The sequence below is a fragment of the Pinus tabuliformis genome, chromosome 2_2, assembly GCF_031772625.1.
Source record: "Pinus tabuliformis cultivar Carrire ecotype Pingquan chromosome 2_2, CPIR1, whole genome shotgun sequence".
NCBI lineage: Eukaryota > Viridiplantae > Streptophyta > Pinopsida > Pinales > Pinaceae > Pinus > Pinus tabuliformis.
Window position 1 is genome coordinate 1,046,279,845 of NC_142300.1, and position 7,504 is coordinate 1,046,287,348.

Here is a 7,504-nt window from a genome sequence, read left to right on the forward strand (position 1 = left end):
CACTTGAGCTTTCCTACTTGATCCCCTGAGTGGTGGGGTGGATTCAAACCTTATTTGACCATCATTTTCTTTTTCTTCATGTTTGTTGTTGCTGTTGCTGCTGCTGTTGTTGTTGCTATTGCTATTGTTGTTGTTATTGTTGTTGTTTTTGTTGTTGATGTTGTTGTTCATCCTCTACCTTTGTCTGCTATTGACGCTGATTGTTCTCTACTTCTTCTTCCACCAAGTATAGAATGTCCCATTTCTCATTGTGCTCATCAGCTTCTTCATGATCTTTCTCATGGAATTCTACATCTCTACTAACAAAAATCTTGTGAGTAGAGGGATTAAATAATCTGTAAGCTTTACACTGTGAACAATACCCTATTAAGGTACATCTGATGGCTTTTGAGTCTAATTTTCTTCTATCTTCCTTTGGAATGTGGGAAAATGCTTTAGATCCAGATATTCTTAAGTGTTTTACTTCAGGCTTAAATCCATATAATGCTTCATAAGGAGTTTTCGACTCAAGACTCTTTGTAGGACTCCTATTTTTCAAATAAACTGCAATGTTCACTGCTTCAACCCAAAAACCATTCGAAAGATTCTTACCTTTCAGCATACATCTAGCACATTCCACCAGTGTTATGTTCTTTCTTTCTGTTACTCCATTCTGCTGTGGAGTATGGGGTACTGTGAATTGCTGCAAACTTCCATGATCTTTACAATATCTGATAAGCTCATCCTTCCTGTATTCTCCCCCTTGATCAAAATGAAGAATTTTTATTTGTTTCCCTGTTTGTCTTTCAATCATATTTTTAAACTGCTTAAAGTATTCGAATGTATAACTCTTCTTACTTGAGACATAGACCCAAAAAAACTTTGTGCAGTCATCAATAAACAATAAAAAATATAGTGCACAGTCTAATGATTTTGTCTGCATGGGTCCACAAAGGTCTGTGTGCACTAATTCAAGTATATCCCTCTATTTCTTTTCTACTCGAACAAGGAATTATTCTCTATGCATTTTTCCTAATGTACAGGCATCACAATCATTATATACTTTTAGATGGAGGAGGAATGACCTGTTGTAGAGTTTTGTGAACCCAACGTTTCGGACTACAAAGTGAGTCCATCATCAGGGGAAGCGACAATAGATAATCTTTTAAAATTAATGATGTATCCCAGAGCTATGAACATTAATATATATAAGAGGGTTATCAAAGAATGATGAGAGAAATTAGGTCGGCTTATTTTATTTAAAATTTATTTATTTATTATTCATTTTTATTATTATTTTATATATATATATATATATATTTGTTATTATTATTATTTTTATTATTTATTTATTTGTTATTATTATTATAATTATTATTAATTTTTTTTTTTTTTTTATTAATTTATTTATTTGTTATTATTATTAATATTATTATTTAATTATTTTGTTATTATTTATTAACTTTATTTATTTATTTATTTTTATAATAATATCATTTATTATTATTATTAGAATATTATTTATTTATTTTAATAATAATAATAATATTATTATTGTTAGTTAATTATTATTATTGTTAGTTAATATAGTTAACATTAAATCAATAAAAATCACCTCTAGGACTATAGATAATACTATAATAAGATCTCACCTATCCTATAAGTCTAATTAATTAATTGAAATTAATAATTTGAATACACAAATTAAATAATAATAATAATAATAATAATAATATATAAACTAATAATTAAATAATACAAATAAATAAATAAAAATAAAAATGAAAATAATAAAATATTATTATTATTTATTAAATTAATCAAAGTAATTATATATACCAAATTCATCTAATAAATATATAATTAAATTATTAAAAGAAAAATAATAATAATAATAATAATAATAATATTAAATAAATAAATAATAATTTTATGATAATAATGAATAAATACATAATAACAAATTAAACAAGTAAATAAACTAATAATTCAATAATTAATTTAAACACATTAATAAAATAGTAAAAAATATTTTTATCAAAAATAATTAACTAACAATAATAATAATAATAATAATATTAAAATAAATAAATAATATTCTAATAATAATAATAATAAATGATATTATTATAAAAATAAATAAATAAATAAAGTTAATAAATAATAACAAAATAATTAAATAATAATATTAATAATAATAACAAATAAAAAAATTAATAAAAAAAAAAAAATTAATAATAATTATAATAATAATAACAAATAAATAAATAATAAAAATAATAATAATAACAAAAATATATATATATATATATAAAATAATAATAAAAATGAATAATAAATAAATAAATTTTAAATAAAATAAGCCGACCTAATTTCTCTCATCATTCCTTGATAACCCTCTTATATATATTAATGTTCATAGCTCTGGGATACATCATTAATTTTAAAAGATTATCTATTGTCGCTTCCTCTGATGATGGACTCACTTTGTAGTCCGAAACGTTGGGTTCACAAAACTCTACAACAGGTCATTCCTCCTCCATCTAAAACCATTCTCACCTGTATGGATTCTCTATTTAACATCATTATATACTTGCTTTAGCATAGGAGGAACTCTTACCATTTCCTTCTTTTGTAGTAACAACGAATCATTGTAGTTGATGTGGCCGAATCTCTAATGCCATAGCTCTTTTGTAGTCAGGCTCATTACTGTCAATGCTCGAACTGGTGCAAGTCTTACATCCAACTTGTACAATCCTCTTGTTCGGATTCCTGTAGCAATTGTCTTCATGCCATCTAGCAGATCTTTAATATAACAGTTAGATTTAAATAATTCAACTTTTAGATCTTGATCTGTAATCATGGATACAAAAATCAAGTTCTTTGTTACACTAGGCACATACATAACATTATGAATTTGTTTGATATTACCATTAGGTAGAATGACAAAAACTTTCCCACACCCTTTTATTTGATGACTTCTATCATCACCTGTGTAAATATGTGCACCTTCGTTGATTTCTTTAAAATATTCGAACCAATGCTTGTTCCCTATCATGTGTGTTGACGCTTCTGAATCTATATACCAGATGTCTGCATCAACATTCTCATCATGATCTACCATGAACAATCTGAAATTTTGCACATGATTGTCATTTGCGAGATGACCTGCATGTCTTTTCTGCTTCTGTTGTTCTTCATGATATTTCTTCTTCCTGCACTCCCTGGTAATATGACCCAATTTTCCACAATAAAAACATTTAGTTTCAAAGTATTTTCTATTCGGATGCATACCTTGGGTCTGATTCGGTATTTTGTGTGAGTTTGCTTTGTTTTGCTGTTGTGGACTTCCTTTCCTTTTGAAGAAGTTTTTCTTCGCCATCAATGCAAAATCAGCACTCTAGGGCTTTAGAGTCGATCTTCTTTCTTCTTCTTGCATCAGTATACCTATTAGCACTTCAAATTTTGGGATTTTCTCTCTGACATTTATCCCAATGATGAAAATTTGGTAATCATCAGTGACACCATTCATTGTAATGGCTACAAGATCTGTATCATCAACTGTATAACCAATTTCTTCCAATTTGTCTTTTAGGGCTTTGATCCTTGCTACGAATGAAGTAATTGTTTCATTCTCCTCCATCTTCAGGGATATGATCTTACTCTTAAGGAACAAAAGATGATTTGAATCCCTGATCTCATACATCTCCTTCAGAATTCCCCAGATCTCGTTAGTTGTCTTACACTCTCTGATGTGTGGTATGATGCAGTCTTTCACTAACATCTTCAACAATGTCCTTGCTTTACCTTCTCACTTCTCCCAATCTGGGATCGATGCTGATCCAGCCACGAGCCTCGGCTCATCCCCATTTGTAATCGTCCAAACACTCTCCACGTCTAGCAGAGTTTGCATCTTGAATTTCCAATTTGAATAATTGGAACCATCGAGCTTGTTATGCTCATTCAAGCATACTTCAAACATATTGTTATTCATCTTGGCGATTTAGAAGAAAAAAATTCGACAAGTAAAACAAAGATATTAGATTTACCCCAAATCTGTGACAGAGACAGATCATTGATCTTCAATGTTGTTTGATCTCGCAACACACTCGCAGATCACCGTGCTTCCTTCACAGCCTCCAGACAACCTTCTGTTTTAAACTTTTGTAGCCTTCTCCAAGATGCAACCTTCTCTCAGAGCCTTTTTGTTGTTTACACGATCGTCGCAGATGTACATCAATTTTCTGAGACTATCGCAGATGTACACCTAATATCAGAGACGTCGTCGCAGATGTATGTGTAATATCCGAGACTGTCGCAGATATACACCTAATATCTGAGATTGTAATAGATGTACACTGAAAACCTGCGACAATCGAAAAATAAAAATCGCGAGGAGTGTAATAGCGCTATTGTCGCGCCTATCCACTCAGAACCTGCAACGATTTTAGTTTAGTTGCACCCACCAAACAGTGTATCGGTTCTTCAGCCCTCACGCTCTGATACCATGATAAAAATGGCAATGTTTATATTAAAAGAAATAAAACCCACTAGTCAGCGCTACGAAAGAGAGTCTGAACCAAGAGAGTGTGGCTCTGCAGAATGCCCTACATTGGTCATGCACATTACACATTAAATAAAAAACATGGTTTTGGGGAAGTTAGAACAACATCCTAAGAAATATAAACTAATTTCTATTCTGAGGCTACGTGAACCAAATCTACTTATTTTGGGACATTCTCCATTATCTTCAACCATTCATAACATTAAGAAACAAATCTTCTTTTCCAACATTTTTTTCCCTTCAATTTTGGTCAATTTCGTTTAATGTTTATTTACTGCGTTTGTAATTTAATTTAATTAGAAAGGCATCTCACGCATGGGATGATTCTTCCTTCCATATTCCTTGTTCATTTCATTTTATTTTTTATATTACACATATTTGTGATTGCGCTCCAACAGTTCATTCTATTGTTTATATTGTACAAATTTTAAATTTGGTCGGCGAGGAATGAATGTCACGTTCTGATTGTAGTCCAATTGTTCGTTCGTTTCATTTTATTGTTTATATTTTACAGATTTTAAATTTGGCTGCCAGGGAATGAACGTCACATTCTAATTGCAGTCCAACTATGCGTTCATTTCATTTTATTGATTGCATTGTACAGATTTTAAATTTGGCTAGCAGAGAATGAATGTCACATTGTGATTGCAATGAAATTGTTCGCTCCTTTCATTTTATTATTTATAGGGCATAGATTTCAAATTTGACTGGAAAGGAGTGGAAGCCATATTGCGATTGCAGTCCAAAGATAATAAGGAAATCGTAGATAACAATGTGGAATGCAGGAGCTTTGCCGTGTAAGTTTCCAAAAGAGGTAAACAACGTTCACTTTGTAATAGTGAAACAACTAACACGTATTCAGCCAAATATATTGTCGAAATTTCAGATATAGTAAATATCTTTGGATATTTATATCAATGTTGCATTAATCGTTATCGGGATAATATCAACGTGAGGAAAAAATCGAAAAACCGTAATTATTGGGAAATAATCAGAAATAATTGGGAAAAAATGGTTTGGTACAAAAATATTCATTTTTAATTTTATTTTTTTTCAATTTTTTTAATATCTAATCCATCTACAACATAAAATAAATACATTGACACATAACTATGATAAAAGAACTAATATATAAGATGTTTAATATCATTTCTAGCGCTAAAATCACACATAACATTTAATCATGTCCTGAATAGTAAGTGAGTCCTGACTCCTGAGTCCCAACTCAGCCTCAAAATATCAACAAAAAATATAATAATATATCTCATCATGTCATAATTTCATATACAATAAAATGAAGAAAATAACTAAAGTCTAGTCCTATTGATTTCCTCTATCCCCTTGCGAGAAAATGCCACAACTTTCCCTTTCCCTCTAGATGTAGACGCTGGTGCTAGTGGAGTTGGCAGTTGAGTCTGCTATAGAAGTTGAAGAACTAGAAGTAGGAGATATAGGAGGTAGACCACGTCCTCTACTGGTGGGTAGCCTGGGTAGGTGGTGTCACCTGGAAACATTACAATCTCTCAATCTTGAAATCCTAAAAAACTGATAAGTTTGCTATATTTTGAATGAAATCTAAAATTCTACTTTCTCCATATGAAATCCAATGAGGACGGAACCACTCTCAAACATCCTGAGTCATTTCATGGTAATGTTAAAAATTTAAGTAAAAGGATGAAAATAAGATAGTTTAAGAATTTAACATCATCATGAATAGCATATCAATACTAGGGCTTAGACCATCATTAAGCTGCCTCACTCAAAAATTATTTGTTTCTTTAAAAAAAATTTGCATTCAAACATTTAGCATCCCTTAAAAAACCAAAAAAGCATTATAAAACCTTGCTCCCGGAGACCCCCACAATAATTTTGATTGTTATCGCGATAAATTCGAATTTATCGCGATAATTTCATAAAAATCGGCAAAAAAAATTCCGGCAATAATTTCCTATAATAATCCCGAGAAAATCGGCATATCGAAAAAATAGGGATAATTTCAATTTATCGCGATTTTCATAACACTGATTTATATCTAACGGTATATTCTTTAGGATATCTTCTTACTTATATACAGTAATGTAATATCTACAACATTAGATTATGCTATGCTCTTTAAAAGTATATATTGTGATGTATATATTTTTGAAGTTTGAAATTCAGTGTATTTTTGTTGTATTGTTAATTGAGTTTACTTTTGGTGGATGGAAAAAGTAGTGATGTCTTTTTAATCTAAGTGTATGTACTTTAGAGTGCATGTACTGATTTAGAGTTTTGTTATTAATGTTTGATGTTTGAGTTGGTTTTTTCCTGAATTTGAATTAATTATAGTGAATTATAAGTTTATGTATAAATTTGTATTTGCTCATTTTTCATAATTATTTTTAATTAATACTTTTTTTATTTTTATATATTAGAAATATTTTATGTAATTTTGTAATTGTGATTAATATCATGAATAATTAATATTTAAATACAAACCTATTCTCATTGATTGTGATAAACAAATTCACTGATGTTATTGCATTGACAATGTTACTGCACCCATATTTAAACTACCGAATATTAACATCGTCAGAAGGATCGAAGGAAAGCACCAAGTCATCAACATTCTTCATCACACCCTAGGCACCGTTGCAAATGTGAAACAATGAACTGTGCATCCATGCCAAGGATAGATTGTGGTTGGATTGACGAATGATTGTGAAATTATTTGAATCGATATTTGTAGACATTATATCATTGTGTCTTATTAGTTATGCAATCATAAATAGTTTTTTTGTTGTTGTTGTTAGTCGTTGATTTTTGTTGCTCCCTTAGTTGTGTTTCAGGGGAGAAATAATATGAGTTGCCATTGTTTTGTTGTTGTTGATTGTCTATAATTAGTGTGATGATGACGTTATTAAGACATCTTCATTAGTGTTGTTTTACCATTTTTGAGCTAAGTTTGACATACTTAAATCG